At 33.4% G+C, this 19,715-nt stretch overlaps 1 long non-coding RNA gene across 1 annotated transcript; it reads right to left on the bottom strand.

Annotated features, from left to right (window-relative positions):
- Nucleotides 1-5,638: 5,638 nt before the first annotated feature.
- On the bottom strand, nt 5,639-7,120 carry LOC140063075 (uncharacterized). Its single transcript, XR_011847570.1, has 3 exons — nt 6,972-7,120; nt 6,557-6,694; nt 5,639-6,343 (listed from the first exon to the last, which is right to left on the bottom strand). It is a non-coding gene; the product is annotated as an uncharacterized lncRNA (long non-coding RNA).
- Between the last annotated feature and the right edge of the window lie 12,595 nt (nt 7,121-19,715).

Genomic DNA, 19,715 nt, shown 5'->3' with positions numbered 1-19,715 from the left:
TTAAATGATTATTTTCCGTTCCTGAAATAATGATGGTAATTGTTTTTATCGTGCAATTTCATACACCATTAATTTGCTTAATTTGTATTAATGCCTACTTTATTACACCTGTTTTTCTTTTGTTTTTCTAAGATCGGAATAAATTCAAAATTCTTGTCTTGTTTTTCTCCATATTCAACATTAACAATTTCAATGTCGTCATTAGTGTGCCATCTATTACTTCTTGAAACATGACCTTTTTTATTACAATGTCTTTTTACTTTAAATTTAGAATCAATATTCTTGTCGGGTAATGTCGTGGTACTATATCGGCGAGACGTACTAGGTTCATCAAAATCAAAATGTTCTGAGTTGTTTTGTTCATAATTATCATTTAATATGACAGAAGAAGCGGAACATAAAACCATAGACTTATTTTGAACATTTACACCAGTCAGTTCAAACTCAGTTTTATTTAAATTACAGTTCATTGACCTTGCTAATCTTGAACAATAACTGTACACACCTTTCCAAGATGTACTGTAAAGTAAAATGCTCTTTCCATTTTAACTAACACAACCAACACGATCTCTTGCATGTGAATCAAATAATAAGGAAACCATTTACACGTTTAATTACAGCAAATGTACTTGTGTTAAAATTCATGAAACATGCATCATATTGGTGTAATTCTTGTTCTAGAGCTTGATTTAATGACAAGGCTCCATATTCAGCCATCAATTCGAGATTACCATCTATTATACCAAACACTGATTCTTTGGGAGATATTACAAATGTGTTATCAAAAATATCCAATTCTTTTGGCAGTTCAGAAATCATTAACAGGTCCTCATTCATAGTGGAATCTTTTTGAATATAGTGTAACGGTTGTTGTATCCGTTACTATATCATATAGTCTCAGTGGCAGGATTTCACACAGTCACAGAATATACAAACAGTAAATATGGTTTTGTCCAGTGACAACAGTTTTATTCCAATACTAAAGCTCGAGTCCCACGATCAATCAGGTTTTTTCTTCAGTCTTCCAAAGGGACACTGTATTGATTGATGGAAAGTGCCTGTTTCCAGTCACCTTTAGGGTCAAATCTATTATTTTAACTGCTCCCTTGTGTATAAAAGAGAGAAAATAGTGACTTACCGTATTTTCCGGAGTATAGGTCGAGACTTTGTGGGAAAATTTTAATTGCAAAATCGGGGGGTCGACTTATACTCCGACCATGCGATTTTTGAAAAAAATCAAGCCGAAAAAATTCGTTCAAAAGCCGTCAGCTGTCAAGGCCTAGCAAGGTCAGTGGCCTATCATCAATCACTCACAGGAGTTTTCAATTTAATAATACCTACATTGTACAAAATAATACAACTCCAACAAGTACTGGTACAAGTACTATTAATATATAACAAAGATTAATTTTGATGTTTATATTACGCTTTTATTAAAATAATTAAGAATAAATAGTTTTCGTTTGTGTTTCATATGCTTCGTAACACACACCACAAAACGAACTACACGATGTTGGAATGTCCATGCAGCATGTTTGTTATTGCGCGATATTTTCATCTATACACATGCGCAGTTTGTTTGTTTGTTCGTAATTACAATTACTGCGCATGTCTATTCATAAAATAAATTCTCCTCAGTCCGGCGCGTGTACATTTACAGATAACGCGATTTACAACTACTCGCCTGTACAATTAATAAGCCTCCTAACGAAAAACTCGTTTTAATTTATTCGAGTGACGCGAAAAAACATCGCTGATGGCAAGTACTGTAACGCTACATCGCTGTCATTTATTATAGGCTGGCGAAGACGGCGGCGAAGCCGTTGTGATTACGTCCGTCCGATATTGATTAGGCCTACACTTTAATAATTGTATAAACAAACAACCACATTTCATACATTTCTAGCCTTCTTTGAACTTTAAAGTAAGTTGTGTTATTAGCCGATTTTGGGGGTCGACTTATATTCAGGTCATACCAAAATCAACGATATTCTAGGTCAAAGTTGGGGGTCGACTTATACTTGGGGTCGACCTATACTCCGGAAAATACGGTAGTTAGTAATAGTTTTAGTGCATGTCCTATTATTAACGAAACTGACACCAGTTTTTTACACCAATAGCCAATCAGATGGGCAGGAATTTGGCTTGGTAGGGATCAACATCTGAATATTGTAGCAGAGAGATATAATATAGTTCACTATATATCTTTTGATTATAGATACTTGAAATAACTTTAGTTAGGAGTTGAATACAAAGATTATAAAGTGTTATTAAAAGTCATAATATATTATATATTTATATATAATTATAGATAAAATTATTATATTTTTCTATGTTTTCTACTTCCAGTTCCTTTATTAAATCATGGTATGCTCCATGGGATTTTCGCCGCTGTATCCATGGTTTCACCCACACACTGCGTTTCTTTTGCAATCGTTTTTTCTTCTGCTTGCGTTTATTTAGTTCTCTTACCATATACAAAATGATCAAAACTTTCGAAAGTAACACTAAATCCATTTTGATTTGTATTAAGAATATACAATATCACAATTGAATTCTAAATGATAAATGAATAGCAAAGCAGAGAGCATAGAAAGTATTTACACAATGGTTGACAAGGTCAATCCTTGAATACCTACAATATACAAAGATTGTCCCTAAATTGCAAGCTTATGACATTCTATTCAAAAAGTAGGTCATTAGTGACCAAGTGAAGAAATGACTGTGGGATTGCAACACTCTTCTCCTGACGTCCTATCAATCAATATAAGTCCCTTTGGAAGACGGAAGAAAAAACCTGATCTTGGGACTCGAGCTTAATAATGTATCCTCTCTATTATAAACGTTTTCTTCTCTCTTTATAAATTTGTTAACTCTCTCCCTCTTAGCCAGTACATTCATATTTAAGGAACAGTCCTAATTAATATGCATGTACTGGGAGGGGACTATTTGGAACAAAGGAACATTCTTTGATGATGAGGAATAGTCATTAAGGGGGGGGGGGGGGGATGTCACATCACCTTCACCTCAGTGAAAGCTAGGGCAAATTGGACCACTGGACATCAACAAGTGTTTATAGTAACTCCCATTAGAGCAATTATACATTCCACAAAATACCAACTTGTAAACAGTTAATAGATTTATATTCTCTTGTGTGTTACAATAGTAGTACAATTCATTTCCAAAAGAGTCAATATTGTGTCAAGATCTTTTGTGTAAAATACATTTCCATTCCTCTTTAAGTTGAATAAAGAATAGCTACAAGACTATTTGCAACACACTGTTTACCATGTGCATAGCCAAATCTAGGATTCCCTTGATTAAAACTACCCTGTGCTATAGTTCTATTATTAGTAATACTATTACATGGGTTTACAACACTTTTATATTCTTTAAACGACGCAACGTCTTTAGTATCATCATCAGATATATTGCATGCATTGGTTGAAACTTTAATATCGACACTGTTATCATCATTCATATTATATTGTTTAAATTCATTTCTAGGTTGTGTATTTTGCCTAATTTTTCCATTGGATGTTTTTGTTTGTTCCTTATCAATTATTAATATTTTATGATCATCAAAACTACTATCTAATGATTGTTAGTTGATGATTAATTTTGTTATTACTCTTTGGTTCATCACTAGCTGTTGTGTAAATGTTGTCTTCATTACGTTTTATTTTTAAATTGTCATCATTAGCCAAGTAATCTGAAATATTATTTTCACTATCATTCTTTTCTTGTGATTCTTTCTTATTTGACCTCTTACTTTTGACAAAACGACCTTTTTTTCGTAATTGTTTCATGTTAAAACCACCACCACCAGAAACTTGTTGTATTGTGTTCGTTATTTTTGTATTGTTTACTTCTGAAAAAACACCACTTGTAGGCCTACTTACATCAGCGCTTATTGTTTGTGAATTGTCTAGTACATCCCCGTCATTGTTTTTTCTATCCACATTTTGATTCACTTTCATTTTCTTGTTTCGTCTTTCATAGAAATCTTTTACAGCTTTACCAATATATGTAACACTTTGGCTCTATAGTTATACCATTTATTACCCGCTTTCTTCGTTTCTTATTCCCTCTTTTTTTATTTCCTTTTTTTTCTGTTATTGGTACTTTTTCTTGATCTTACCTTTATCCATTTACTATCAAGTAAATCTTCACTTTTTTATATTCTGTTGGTTGGACTTGGACTCATTTTTAGTTAATTCTTGAAAGTTAGTGACATACTCATCATGTTCTAGAATCATATACTATTGAAATGACAAGGAATACCTCTATCGCCCAACAAATTACCAGCAAAATTACTTTTTCCACACATTGGGCAAATCCAAATTACTCTGGAATCACATAGCTTGTCTTCAAAAATATCTCTTACACATGTCACATGGATATGTTTACTGCAACAGTCACATGTTATGTACGTATTGTCTGCTTTCACTTCAATACTACATAGAACACATTTATTAAACTCTGAGGCAAGCGCTATACCATAAGATAATAAGTTTAGGATATCATATTTAAATTCTGTTGTATCTTTGATAACTTCACAATCGACATTACATGTATCATCATTTTCCAGTTTTATAGTGCTCATGTCTTTGACATTCTTAGATAAACAACATTGGTCAAGTAGGTTCAAGATTTCATCAATGACTGTTTCAAATTCTGTTGTATCTATAATACCACTATCAACATTACCAGCTGTATTGACATTATTGTACTCTTTGTTTGTATTTTCTTTATTATTCTTAAAAAAGCAGCATAACATTAAGAAGAACATTAAAAACAACATACCAATAGTAGCGGTTATTAATTGTGTATCCATTATGTATGGACAATCAAATCCAGAAATTGTTTTCAAATTCTATACAATTGATGTATTCTACTTCGTAATTACTTTATACAAATATGTTTTTTTTCTGCTAAACTTATATTTATCTTTCCAAATTGTGTTTCGAGACAACAATGTTTATATTCACTATGCCTAATTTTTTTGGTTCTGCAAAAGCCTTGATAAACTTTCTATAGATAGATAGATAGATTTAGATAGATAGATAGATAATAGACTGCTGTCTATAAAAAGATTTAAGATTTCGTTTCAATTCATCCAGTGGAGATTTTGCTTTAAATAATTCATCCAGTGGAGATTTTGCTTTAAATTTTGCTTTCATTGTTGCTGATATGTAATACTTTCGGTTCGGTTAATCCTCGTTGGTACTCTCTTTCTGAAAATGAAAATGTGCACTTTCCGGAAGCTTTAAACATTCTTCTGTTTCCAAATAAATATCGACTGGATATCTAAAATAAAAATAAATTTAAACAGCATTACTACAAAATAGCATTCAAATATTGTTGTGTTATAAATTTAATACTAAAATATTCCATGTCTGTTAAGTGAAGTGAAGTTTAATGAAAAAAAAATATACAGTTTTTATATTACTTGTTAACACAAATATGTTGATTTTCATTTTCAAAGTTATTGTATATTTTTGTGGATTTACATTAAAAAACGATAGTAATAATCTTAAACATGTTAAATGTTTAATAATCTTAAACATGAAACTTCATGTTCAAGGGCGGATCCAGCGCGTTTGCGCCAGGATGGCGCATCCATGTGGATCCATCCTTGAAGCAAAATGTGGGGGTGCATGTCAATTTTTAACTGATAAGATAATGTGAGCGTTTGAGTCCCCCACTGTAACAGAAGTCTCTGATTTTATTGTTTTTTTTTTACTAGGCTATCGAGGGAGCGCAACCACCACTTAACAAATAACACTCCGGGGCGTTTATTTTAAAAAATATGGTTATGTCACAATTTCCCTTTTAAAACATTCAATAACACTGTACAAGCATCAATACAATAATGTAGAATTTTACATACCCATCACTGGTGTCGCCAACAGCAATAATCGCACCCTCTACGCTATCCATACCATTCGCCTATAATACAAACCAAATATAAAATATAATTAATATTGATTAGTAATTTAAATGACACTACTAATTGGTTAAACAAATGGAGTTTGACAATACAGAGCGATGTCGATTATACAATTCTTTCTACTCGATATTCATTTACAATAGCTGGAAATTAAATCATAATTAATAATTTTTTGTTCCAATATAAAAAAATAGAATTTCAGTTTAAAGTAGTTATAACAAAACAAAACTTACTTCTACCACCGTCGACGGCGTACTTCTTAGTTGTCTGTCCTGCACAACAACTGCACTGATTATCACATCATTTGCCACTAAGTCAAAGGTGGATGCTGCCGCCTCACCCCACAGCACTACTTCCATCTTTGTATCTCCATTTCCTAACGTTGTCGATCTTCTCTTATACGAATTAGTAATAACATTTCATAATTTTACATAACTCAAAACTATCAATCACACTTTCATTTCAACTAGGAATTTAAACAAAATTCCTAATACTTACCCCAGCATTATTATCCGAAATTCTGAATTATTCTCAATTTCAACAATTTTTAATAAACCTATTCATAAATATGTAAAAAAATAAATAAATGAAATATAAAATTACCTCAACAACACATCCCTGCACCGAAATTCGTTTCTTCTGTGGACTACCCTTCGCCTCCGATAGAGACACAACTTCTGGTCGGATAAAATTGTTTATTACCCCCATGTCAACATTGAAGTTTGCCACTTTCGTCATGACCTACAATCGCAAATAATAAAAAACGGAAATTAGGCCTAACAAATTCTCATGAAATATTTAAAATCTAAAATCTAAAGTATTGATAATATGACTAAACTCAACTCAATTAAGTTTTATACTACAGTATAGGCCTATATTGTAACTTCTGTATTATTTCTTCCAGGACTAGGCCTCCTAGACTAGGTCTTCAATTTACAAGATTTTCTATATCCATGCGCAGTTAACAAAACTAAACATCATTTTAAACAAGTAAATAATAACGAACTAAAAACATTACCTTAGATTTTGCTGTTAACCTCAAACAATCATTTCCTCCAATTACGTCTGTAATTATCACCTTTACACCAGTTTCCAAAGTCATCAATTTGCTCATGCTTGGAGACTCAACATCATTTACATAACAACTGATAACCATTTTACCCCCTTCTTCAATTATCATGCCCACTCCAAAATAACCCCCCCTTTCGTTTTTCAAATTTCTCCACGATGTACATTTTTTTTAACATTTTAATTGAAAACACAAAAAAAAAAATATTGTTTGGCCAAAAACGGGGTGGGGTTGTGTTAATCACCAATCACTACTATGCAAAGTCATTTTACTGTCTTAATAACACCCCCTTAATGACTTGTTTGGATGGTATGTTAATCTGGGTGACTGCCTTGGACGGTGTTTACCTGCGTATTTAAGAGCCAAACAGTGGAAAGTTATTAATAATAGAGTTGTTGACTACACGTTTAAACGCAAACCAACTATAAAATGCAACATGACGCTAACTTTAAATTAAACAACAACAATTTCAATATAACTAATGTAAACACCATTTATTACGTGATTTTTACAATTAAAAGATCACTTCTTGCTATTGTAAAAGTCGTTGTTAGTCTTCTTTATTTTTTTCTTTGAATTTAAATGTATAGTCATAATTAAAACGTATTATAGAAGCTATTGAACTTTAGATATGAATGAAACGCCAGTTGGTCATACCCAGTACCGTTTTGATTTTACGATCTTTCGGGAAACCACCTCACGACGCTGTACTCTTGCCACATTCTGCTTAATCTTGCATTGGTTGCTGCTGCCTGTGTTGTCTGTACTCGCAGGATGATCTCCCTGAATACAAGTTCAGCATTGATACCAACAGTTACCGCCTCTTCGTACAACAATTCTCATAATAGATCGAGATCGAAAGGTATGTTCGCTATAGGAAAAGGAAAAAAAAAGAGTTTAAGACATCCAAATACAAAGTACATCATATCGCTGTCACAAACTTCTAATTCCAAGGTCCATGGTTCAATCCTTACCTAGTGCAAATAACTCACGACTCTTTTAATTCCACTCCCAAATCAGTTTATAAGTACAAGGAATAATTATAATAATAATGTGTTCGCTGTTGGATGCATGTAATATTTTTTAAAAATAAATAAAAATAATACAAAGTTCAATTTCAAACAAACTTAATAACCAATTATAGACATTTCTTGTTATCATTTCACTTCACTACCTTATGTCTTTATAAGATATACTGCAACCCGTACCCCAAAATATCTTCCATTTCAATTAAAAAAAAACATTTCTTTCAGTTATTTTACCTCAAAATATTAAACTTACCTCCACAACAGTGGAAGGAGAGCTTTTCAATTTCAAATTCTCCTCCTCGACTTCAACAGCAGAAATCAAGACATCACATGATTTCAGATTGCTTGGAACACCCACAGCAACCTCACCCCACAACATCACATCAATACTACAACCTTCGGTGCCCAATTTTAATATCTGTAACTCCGGCCTCACTGGCCATTTCTTTGAGTTGAGATAATACGTAAGAAAGAATACAGAAGCTTGTATCATATGCAACAATCGACTCGAGATATTTTATTGTGTAAATTCTCAATATAGTGTAACTTCTTAATACTAAGACCTCCGGTCTATACACTGGCATCATCTCAACTAGCCACACTAGCCAGTTAGATTCTATTATACGTTGACGTCGCCTGACATTTATGCAAATTAACCCAGATACAACAATTACGTAATTGTTTGCTAGTTTATGCATACTGCCGTTACAACGTCGGTGTTTCCACCAGTGCACCTACCTACATATATAAAATAACACTATATTTAATATAAACATTTCAACCAGACATAACATATATCATATTTTGGTATAATAACTTATTTTATTTATATTCAGTATGTTTGAGAATGCTTTCTGAAAAAGAGCATTTTTTTTTCTTTGTATACAACAACTAAAAGTATGTCGTTTAGCACATCTTCATTTATCTCAAACACACCAACATTGATTAGTACCTTCGATTTCGCAGACAGCCTTATCAAGACATTTATTTTTTCGGAAACGTCCGTTATCAACACTGGCTGGCGAACGTCTAGTTCCAACAATTTCGCTGCTACAGCACTATTCACATTGTTTTCATAGCACCCCCACAACTTCATTGCTCCCTTCCGCCAACACCTTTCCTTGAATAAACTGCCTACCATCTCTCGATATGACTCTTTTGTTAAATCGCTATGCAGCGACGAACTTTACAATCTTTCGGATACTCATCTCTAACATTTACAGTAACATTCAACAACAAATGACTTACGGTATACTTACAGTTTACAGTGTACAGGCAATAATGGTGTACCCCATGGGAATTCACCTCAAGATAAAACTTCCTGACATCAAAATAACCAATTATAGACATTTCTTGTTATCATTTCACTTCACTACCTTATGTCTTTATAAGATATATACTGCAACCCGTACCCCAAAGCATCTTCCATTTCAATTAAAAAAAAAAACATTTCTTTCAGTTATTTTACCTCAAAATATTAAACTTACCTCCACAACAGTGGAAGGAGAGCTTTTCAATTTGAAATTCTCCTCCTCGACTTCAACTGCAGAAATCAAGACATCACATGATTTCAGATTGCTTGGAACACCCACAGCAACCTCACCCCACAACATCACACCAATACTACAACCTTCGGTGCCCAATTTTAATATCTGTAACTCCGGCCTCACTGGCCATTTCTTTGAGTTGAGATAATACGTAAGAAAGAATACAGAAGCTTGTATCATATGCAACAATCGACTCGAGATATTTTATTGTGTAAATTCTCAATATAGTGTAACTTCTTAATACTAAGACCTCCGGTCTATACACTGGCATCATCTCAACTAGCCACACTAGCCAGTTAGATTCTATTATACGTTGACGTCGCCTGACATTTATGCAAATTAACCCAGATACAACAATTACGTAATTGTTTGCTAGTTTACGCATACTGCCGTAACAACGTCTGTGTTTCCACCAGTGCACCTACCTACATATATAAAATAACACTATATTTAATATAAACATTTCAACCACACATAACATATATCATATTTTGGTATAATAACTTATTTTATTTATATTCAGTATGTTTGAGAATGCTTTCTGAAAAAGAGCATTTTTTTTTTCTATGTATACAACAACTAAAAGTGTATGTCGTTTAGCACATCTTCATTTATCTCAAACACACCAACATTGATTAGTACCTTCGATTTCGCAGACAGCCTTATCAAGACATTTATTTTTTCGGAAACGTCCGTTATCAACACTGGCTGGCGAACTTCTAGTTCCAACAATTTCGCTGCTACAGCACTATTCACATTGTTTTCATAGCACCCCCACAACTTCATTGCTCCCTTCCGCCAACACCTTTCCTTGAATAAACTGCCTACCATCTCTCGATATGACTCTTTTGTTAAATCGCTATGCAACGACGAACTTTACAATCTTTCGGATACTCATCTCTAACATTTACAGTAACATTCACACAACAAATGACCTGTATACTTACAGTTTACAGTGTACAGGCAATAATGGTGTACCCCATGGGAATTCACCTCAAGATAAAACTTCCTGACATCAAAATCTAGCAACAATCATTGGTATCATTTGAACTGACAGCCTGTATCGGACTCCCATTACATTAGCCATATATTATAAACATTACAAATTCTCAACTTTTAACTTCACCATCAACTCCTGTACTTACTCATTTACATTCAACAACTTTACCAAAGAAAAAAACCCAAAAACAAACCATTATAGATAATGAATGCATGTACAAATTTGCCCTCCTTGAAATTATAACGTCGTCAGAATGAATAAAAAAACAGAATTAAGTGTCACATTCAAAGAACACGCACATCAAGCTCATACTTACTTCCTTTCAAATATCATTACATTCTTCATAGAGGTATTCTTGCCTTGAACATTCTTTTACGAGAATGTCAATCATTCATATTTTTTTAAGATGTCGTCATATTAGTATATTGTAATACAAGTGGGTCCCATAATTCCATGAAATGCTGTTTAATATATAATACACCTTCCTACATTTCACAAACAATTACAAGCGAACGCGCATTTTGAATTTCAAAATTAATTTTTCCTAAACTTTCAACAGGCTATTTCTATTATCTGAATCTTGTCAATTAAAAAGGCACTATTTACTTTAAGGTTATAAGAGAGAACAATAACACAGGATAAAAAAGTTCAGGAGTCCATTATCAGTCACAGATCCTAGTTATACTACAATTGCAAAAGTAGGCCTATATATTACCAAGGTTCACCAACATTATCGATGACACCATCAAATCAATGCAAACCTTCAAATTCCAAGCGCTTTCCTATAAATGTCCGTCCATTCCTTTGTATCACGAACATATTTGATTTCTTAAAATAATAACAATAGTACAGCTGACATAACCAAATCCTAAGAACTCAACATATCTTTTATATTCCTATAAAAATTACATTACATAAAATGAAAATAAGTGACCTAGGTTATACAAAGACTTTGACATAAAATAAGCCATTTCTTCATTTTAATTATGGCCATCTAGAAAATATTATTTCAATCACAACTATGAGATGAGGCTCAATTCACGTTTCGCCAGCCGTAGACATAGTATAGGCCAGTAACAGTAATATGATGGTAATTAGGATGCTCCCCACCTTCGGCTTGGAATCTGTTAAAGGGAATTGCTAGGTTATCTAGGAAATAATGAGCGTAATCAACAAATTTGATCATGTATGGGTTCATATCTGCAAGTGTGTCTAAAACAAAACAGTTGATAAAAACACTTAGCATGTTCTTTGTATATCAGTTTTGTAGCCTCCGTATGCCCAAACTCGTAGTCGCTTGCAATTGTGGACTCTTGACGTTTGCCTGGAAGCAAATGTGGCTGCGGCTCGTCTTTCAAAATCACGTACATGTGATACATAGTTTCCCACAACTTTCGAACAATATCATATTCGGTGATGACCTCACTATTAAGGAAATCTTTGACTTTTTCTTTTGTAGGCGCAAGTACTTTACGTTTTGGTACTACATTATCGATAATGCATGGAAAATCAGTTTCTCTACTTAAGCTAATCCTTTAGGCTGGTAAACTTGATGGGTATAGTTTTCTATTTATGTCCTTCGGGGTTTGTGTCTGCTTTCCAAGAGAGAGAATCTTGTCTCTCGCACATACAACGTTGGAGGTGGGCATATTATGACTAAAGTATGATCCTTGTTTAATGTAATCGCTTCTAATTTCCAACTTTGTCAAAGAACAATTTAAAATTGCCTGAACGTATACCTCGTTTGTAAATATTGGCTACAACATTTTCCAAGAGCTGGTTGGATGTAACACAACTTTGAACTTGTTGGTTTTTATTGCCTTCGGAATTTATCTTCTCCACTTCAAGAGACAGTAGTTTTTCTGAAATCTGTGCTAAGCTATGTATGACATTGAAAATGATGTGTTTTAAGTGAATTGATGGAATGAGAGACTCTAGATGTTTCTGTCTAGCACAACCGGTATATCTGTGCGTAACCCATTAGCTGAAACTTCTGAATTCTGTTTTTTAGAAACCTGTCTGTAAAAGTTCCAACCAGATTCTGAAGTTGGACTTAACTTTTTAGAACCATCAAGAACTTTGATAAGAAACATCTCATCTCCAGAAAGCTTGAAAGTGCAATCATTTTTATTAGCCACCATATGATCAACATAGTTAGATGTAACACCTAAATTCATTTCAAGGTTATCCCTCGAGTTGCTTTTGTAAAATAAACAGAATAGGTTTATATGACCTGGCTGTTGAAACGACAAATTATTTAGCAAAATTTCATTATTTACAATTGATAATGTCATAAATGTACTATGCCGCCCACCAATTTCACGGCCATCTTCCCACATTCGAACATGTAAATGCTCTGTGAGGAAAGGATCGAAAAGAAATTACATCTAAAAGATGTGATGGATATACACACCAACCCGTGGAACAACGTCTGGGAAGTAGTACGCTGGAAAATTCAGACAGGTATCGAACCTTAGTTTTCCTTTCTGCTTTAACACCAGGTAATATTCCTGGTAACTTATGATGCAATTCTTCCATTAACTGTTTGCCACTAAAAATATCAGAAATATACACGAGGTCTTTTGCCTGAACAGGATGATTATAGTCTTTATACATACTGTAGATTCCTTTTCGAGCACTTTCTGAAAATTGTGGTTTAGATTGAGTTTTAGATGGAGTTTTTGTTTTTTAAGGCCATCAAGTACAGATTTTTTGCGTAATAAATCACCAGGTGAAAACTCTGAAAGTAGCACCTTAAAGCCATCAACACTAATATTTATGTATTTATTTTTGTTGTAGGATCTCTAATTCAGCAAGTTGCAGAATCTAAGTTATGATTAATATTAAGACAACTTTCTACAAACTTCCATCCTTTTTTGATATGTTTATCAAACCCTACGTATGAAAAAATGTCTTTGACAGGCAGCATCAAAATACCACCTTCAGATAATAGTGTAACATTTATGCCATCAAAAGATAATTGTCTAGTATAGAAGACAAGGTATCTAGAGGTTTATTTTGTAAGGGTATGTTGCTTGCTTCGGAACGCATTATATCATCTACAACTTTTTTTTTTAGGTTTCGCTTGACCACTTCAATTAAGGCATTTGCTGCTGTGCTGCCTGCAATTATCAAGTGTGAAAACAAATTCAGTAAAAAAAAGTTATACAAGAACATCATGACAACAAATTTCTTATATATAACAGTATTAAACTGTCATTAAATACTTTCAGCTAGCCACGCCATTCTCATACATGGATGCCAAGCACCTGGGAAATAACACACCGTGTCCTGCGATGGATAACCACTTGACCAAATGCAACATCCCCATTCCCAGTGTCATTTGATGTAGCACACCAGTACAAGTGCTTCATGATACTTGGAATCCAAATTACAGATCTGCGCAAGATCGCTGGGCCGCAGCCTTTAACAATTTTTTTCTTTATTGCTGAAATTGAAAGCAATTTGCAAATTTTACAAATGATTGATTGATTAGTTCAACTAGTTTGTTAACAAGACTTATTATTATTGTATACTACTTTTGACTGATTTATTACGCTTTGCCATGTGCCAAATGTCAAACTTGTGTTTGGTGTCTTCCATATCTTCACAAACCCATTTCTTAATACTTGCATGTCTGTCCGTCACCAGCACATCAACTTTCACACCATCATCCTGTAATTTCTTAATGGACCTTATTAACCCTTCCTTTTCCATCTTTGGTACACTGCCAACTTTGTTCGACTATAAAAAAAAATACATTAAATTTGTTGTCGCCTATTAAAGGTACCATTTTGCATATGAACAATGTGTGAAGCTGCCTATTACAGTGTTGGACCAGATGCAATGGGGGAGCTACATGAAAAATAACTTTTTTTGAATTTTTTTTTTAACCTGTACAACCTCAACATGAACAATTTTTCCACTTCGCAAATTCATTATTGGATAGCAACCGTTTTGGCAGAATGCCCAGGTGAGTCTGCTCTCCCATCACCACGAAGGATTACTTCACCTTCCGATCCCGATATCCTCATTTCTCTTTCTTGAGACTTACGTGTGGATGGCAGGCAACTACAACTTTTTTTGTGAAAAAAAAATGTTCTTATGGTAATTGCTGCACATCACAAATCAGTATTAACTCCCGATGGATACATCAATCAGCAGTCTATCGGTGCGTTGCCTGGAAAAATCTGTGAACAACATAACTGCAGTTGACTGCCCATTATATCTTGAAGAAAATGTTTAAAAAGTGTACATTTCTGGAATCAATTTTATCATCAATCAAATGTAGCATTGATTGTCCATGTCAAGCAATGTTCTTACTCGCAACTCTGTTGCTTTCTCCTTGTTCCCAAACACTGCCTTGGATGCAAGTTTACACCGGATTGAACCTGAAACACATCCCCTTCCCACCATCAACACCCCTCTCCCTCCTGAGACCCGCATTTTAAATGACCTTTGACTCAATTAAAAAAAAATATATATATTTTTCTTTTATATTGTAATGTCACGTAAAATGCAATTCTGTGAAACTCACAAAATTTGTTTTGTTTTTTTTTAAGAATTTTTGAATGATGAGATCTAATGAATAAACGCCTTGATTATCATCAGCAGCATCTTCTTCATTTCATGTGGCATCCAATATGCTATCTCTTTTTTTCTTGAATAACTCAAGTCTGCCTAGATACATTACTGTTTGATTTTCTCGGATCTCCTGTCCCATCTTTGTGTCTTAGCTGGTTGGTTTTTAAAACAAGATTGCCAGCTAAGCAGTCTGTGCCATAGCATTGTCAACTTCTAAAGTTATTATCGTTTTCGTGCTGTTTCAGTACTTTCTTGCACTCTTTTGTGATAGTCTCGAGGGGGTGAAGGTTGCAGTTTAACTGGTTTATGCACTGCACTGCAAAAAATACCAGTTTCTAATTAAAAGTTAAAAAAAAAAAAACCCCCCTTTGTTCAGATTCTTGGAAAAAGTATTCAGACGATTGTGCTTGGCCCTCACATGGTCCTGAATTATTGGTAAAAGAGTTGCAGCTGCCCGGTTACCAACCACTTCTAATACCCCAAAGCTGGCTTGTATGATGTGTCTGCAAGTCCAAAAAACCCAAAGTGTTTCAGCTTCCCTGCCCCGGCCATTTTTTTAGAGACATGTATTTAATGTTATTTGTTGTATTTACTGATGAAATAAATACATAGTCATGCAAAGGACCGGGCAGAATATTTTTCAAATGGGATAGTGTAATTTAATGTTAACATCTAGGGTATTTTTCTTTACCTTTTGCTTGAAACTGAACAAACTTTCATCTATTTGAACAATAACTGTTTATATAAAATAAAACCTATTACCTTTATCATCAAATACAGTAATACTTCCTGTAATCTTGTAGATTGGCATGAATGTTCAGTGGTTGCAAGATTCAAATACCTGTTTCGGAATCGGATATATCATCCATCCTTTAAAGAATAATCAATTCATATTTAAAGGTTTGAAGAAAGAATCTGCAGATTTAATAAAATTCTTAAAAAATCTATAATAAATCCAATGAACGGTAAAAGTTTCAGGGAGCTGTGAATTTAGGCCAGAATTGGAAGTGCAAGAAAAATATATTAACTCACAACCCAAACCTCTGAAATACATGAGTTTTAGTGATGCATTCCTCACAATATTGAGCATGTGGCCCACAATCCAAGCATCTGTATTCTGCAAATTCACTACTACATACAACACATGGGTTGTTAGTATATGCTTGGCTTGTAACCAGGCCCGACATCAGTTGAATAAAGGAATATTAAGTAGTGTTTTCAAAAGCAGGTTCATCAATTACACTTGATGTATTTGGTGTAGAAGTACTTGGTGTACCTGATGTATATGTTGATATATTTGCTGTTTTTGTGTAGACATGCTTTACTCTTGATTGCCCCAAAGTCCAATATGGAGATCTGCAAGTCGTGACATGTTTCTTTTTACGTTTAGTGGGAGGTGCCATTCTGTAATATAATTCATAAAAGTTCAACATTAATCTTTAAAATGACTTTTCAAGGTCAATTTTTGTTGTACTGCAAAATAGCCTACTAGACTTTCTGATCTATTACCAAGTTCTATGTTGATGTGAGATATCTATAGACAAAGTTGACTATTTTTAACATTTTTGTATTTCTTTGTACGTACCATTTAAGCTCCTGGTGACATTATACCAGTACTAAGCGACTCAAAATGCTTACACCCATAAAATATGTATCAAATTCTTTCTGGTAATCTTTCAAATCTTTAAACGACACCCAAAGTCTTGCTCAGATTCTTGGTCATATAAGAATGTCCATCTTTATCTTATAGTATTTTGTTGGATATATATTTTAATTTTTAATAATTCCAATAACTTTAGAATTATCTTTAATCTTTTAATAGCTATATATTTTAGATGTTCATACGCGGTTGTATGGCGGTGGCCTTTGTACGAATCGTTCGTGCCCCGAGTATGGGTAAGATACACGCGTCAATATCATGTTACATCCAGGGACCAAAATGCGTAGGCAATTCATTTCGCAATTATTATTTTTTCCATCGTGTATGACTAGATTCACTTGAGTGATTTAGTTTTTAGTTGCTACTGTCATGGTAGACCAAAGCTATATAATTAAATCTGATGAGATTGAGCTTCTTTTTGGATTATAACAAAAGTAAACATTTAATAGAAGTATTTAAAATAATTTTTGTTTAGATTTTCCAGTAATAACAATATGTCAATAATTATGATGCATATTCATGAGAAAATTGTCAAAATACCAAGCCTGGTACCCTAGGCTTGTACTACTACTGTAGTTTTGTTATATTGTACAGGTTCATGATATTGTTCCATTGCAAATGCTCAACATATTTGTTAATGTTGTTTTGGTACGGATGTTAATATTATATTGTGTATTCATTGTTCCCTTTAAATTAATGTTCTGTTGTAGCCCTATAGACCTTTTTACACTACATTTTTGTGTGCTTATTCACATTTTCAGTGTTCTACTTGTTTTGTAAATATATTTTTGTCTCAAAATAATTAAACACCAGTATTTGTTCAAATGTGACACGAAAGAACATTATTTACCGTAAGAGGATTTCATGGAAACTACATATTTGACATTCAGATAACATATACAAATTAAGTTTTGTATGGCTACATGGTGGTTCTGCCACATTTTTTTAGAGGAAAACGGCTGAAGACCGAGAGTATTATAGAACTATGTTGACGACTTATAACAAGAGATTTTTTACTGACCATCTTAACATCAAATTGAATTCAAATCATGATGCGTTAAGAAGGAAAACCAGGCAGGCAAGCAATCAATCAATCAGTTATATATAGTGCCACTGCCAGTATCCATAAAAATAATGTTTAAAGGTGCTTGACAAAGTTAAACAGGAAATGCTTCTGTGTACAAGTGGGTTTTCAGTCGTATTTTGAAGGTGTTGACGTTTTCTGATGTCTTTATGTCTATTGGTAGATAGAACATTGCCAGAACATTGCTGTTGAATCATCCACTACATACATTGTATGAACATTAATCCATACAAGATGGCTAAACTAAACAAATGTATTCAACATTTGTTATAGAATCATGTACAATTGTCATATTATTAATTACGATTAATAACTAAAACTCAAGAAACCAAACTATTTCAAGACAATTGTATCTTCAAAATGACAAATGAGCAAGATGATAATGGAACAGATTAAAAGCAGCAGATTTTCATCAAGAAATTTAAGGATTGCAGCTAAACAAAGCATGTGGAGAGGTGTAGAATAGGATTTTTATATCTTGGGGAAATATATAGATGAAATTTAGTAAAACACTGAAAATGGAAATTTGTAAACACAATATGATTGTGAAATAGGTAAATAACAAGAATGAATGAGAATATCATTTAACATTACATACCACATGACAACACGAGAATGTAAACATTAATTGTCTACAAAAAATTATGTGGCTACTGTAAAACAGATGAATCAAAATCATAAACAAAAATTAAAAAGAACAATGAATATGAAAAAGACCCTTGTTGTCGGTCATTTATTACCACTTGTTGTTAACATCTGAACTACAAATCTAAAAACTTATTTAGTGAGCATTGATAGATGAAACAATATTGATTATTTCCAAAACATCAGATATTGCCAGGAGTTTCATTGATAGTTGGCACACATCAAATCATTATAAATTTACAAAAGAAATTTGTTAACCGTAAATGTATCATGTCATTGTCATTTTCAGAGGCAGTTCTTGCATGGAAATTATTATTATCCTTATACAACTTTATTTATAGTAACTCTGTTCGTTCTTCATCATTCATCCAAAAAACAATTCCAATTCCAAAGAATTTGAAAAAAGGAATTTGATGCTTCTCTCTTATTTTCTGCAGCATGCATTAAGGTTTCCCTATTTTTACACATCTTACAAATATTGGTTGTTCTCTTTCCCCATTTGTTAAGGTTGGAGAACGTGGGGAGAAAATCAATGGTTAATCTAACAGCAAAGCTAAATAACCCTCTTGGGAGGTCATCTATGATAGATTTTCAAGTCAAAGCACATTTATTCAAATTAATTATTTTGACAAGTTGTTGCACATACGCATCTCAATAATCAGACCTATCGTCCATTACGTTATATTACAGTATAACAAAAGTAAGTTAATTCTTGCATATTGTCACCTAATATGGATATTTATTTGCATACCTTGTGGCTGAGGCAATAATTTTCACATTTCTGTCTCATTGTTGTCTCGGTATGTTGTTAAGTAGACGCACTCCATTGTGACACCGTTGTTTTCATGTGAATGTAAATTGTTGTTGGCAAATCGTGTTGCAGAGATCTTTATTTGTTGAATAACGCGGGGAGTTTCATTGAATGCAGCAGTCATCCCTGTATAATCCTATATTATTACCATACTTGGGTTCTAGTTTGGCTAACAGAAATAGACCAATCAACTCGCCTGTCTCGGCACCGTCGTAGCTACCTATTGTAACATCGATTTTGGTGTTTCTTTTGTGCCAAGCTGACTCATCGCTGAATAATAACAGGGTATGTTTGGCCTTGATTATTATATCTCTTAATTCCTTTGAAAAGTTAA

Source organism: Antedon mediterranea, chromosome 11, assembly GCF_964355755.1.
Source record: "Antedon mediterranea chromosome 11, ecAntMedi1.1, whole genome shotgun sequence".
NCBI classification, from domain to species: domain Eukaryota; kingdom Metazoa; phylum Echinodermata; class Crinoidea; order Comatulida; family Antedonidae; genus Antedon; species Antedon mediterranea.
Note: the sequence above shows the minus strand (reverse complement) of the source record. Positions and strands in the feature narration are given on the sequence as shown.